Raw genomic sequence first — 1,138 nt, 5'->3', positions numbered from 1 at the left:
TGGATCAGGGATGTGACCTGGGTAAGAGTGGTGTTACAATCCCACCCTAATCCTCTTTAACATAAAATTACAATCACAAAATGGAGGCCAACCACACAATTCTGGGAATCATGGCCCAGCCAAATTGATACACACATTTTGGGGGGGACATAATGCAAACCATGACACATGTCTATGTCCCTTTGTCAGAGCTATGGGTCGGAACCGACTCGACAGCAATGGGTTTGATTTTGGTTTTTTGTCAGAACAGGAAACCAAAATTTCCTCAACTCTGGGTCCCTTGACCTCACAAATTTCACTATTTAAGAATCTGATACCTACTGTGGTGTATATTGTAGGTATTGGAAATGCTGCTTCTACTTTTTAGGATTGCTGTGAAGATTAAATGAGTTGATACATGTAAAGTACTTAGAACAGTACCTGGAGTTTTTTAAGTGCTAAGGTGAAGTGTCAGTGGTTCAAACCCACCAGCTGCTCCTCAGGAAAAAGGTGTGACAGTCGGCTCCTGTAAAGATTACTGCCTCGGAAAGCCTATGGGGCAGTTCTATTCTGTCCTATAGGGTTGCTATAAGTCAGAATAGGCGTGACAGCGATGGGTTTGGTTTGGTTACCATTACCAGTAGTAATAGAGGAAGAACTCTTGACTTTTATAAACCAAAACTTATCAGTTACTAAATGACCTCTGGGTGTCAGTTTGACCTATGAGTATAAAGACCTCTTTAAAAACTATGCAGTACTTCAAGGAAGAAGAAGAGGAGCTCCATACTTAGGATTTATTTTATTATTATTATTTTTTTACAGACTAGTCTCATCACCCTTCAAAATCCCAAGACTTTCTTCAGAGGATGCCTCTGAGTCAGTAGAGAATAATGGTTACGAGCATAGATCCTGGAGTCCGACTGCTTGAGTTCCAAGCCTAATTTACTAGCTGTGTATCCTTAGACCTTGTATCCGTCAGGGTTCAATCCGAGAAGCAGAACCACTAGGAGCTATATTTTATACACGCACACACACATACATTTGTTACAGAGATTTTAAACTTACCCAGTTGTGCGAGCCATCTCTGAAAGCAGTCTCTGTAAGGCTGTTATTTTCATGGCTGATGCTGGAGGTTGAAGACCACAGGGCAGACGGTCAG

The sequence above is a fragment of the Trichechus manatus genome, unplaced genomic scaffold (assembly GCF_000243295.1).
Source record: "Trichechus manatus latirostris isolate Lorelei unplaced genomic scaffold, TriManLat1.0 scaffold00006, whole genome shotgun sequence".
NCBI lineage: Eukaryota > Metazoa > Chordata > Mammalia > Sirenia > Trichechidae > Trichechus > Trichechus manatus.
Note: the sequence above shows the minus strand (reverse complement) of the source record.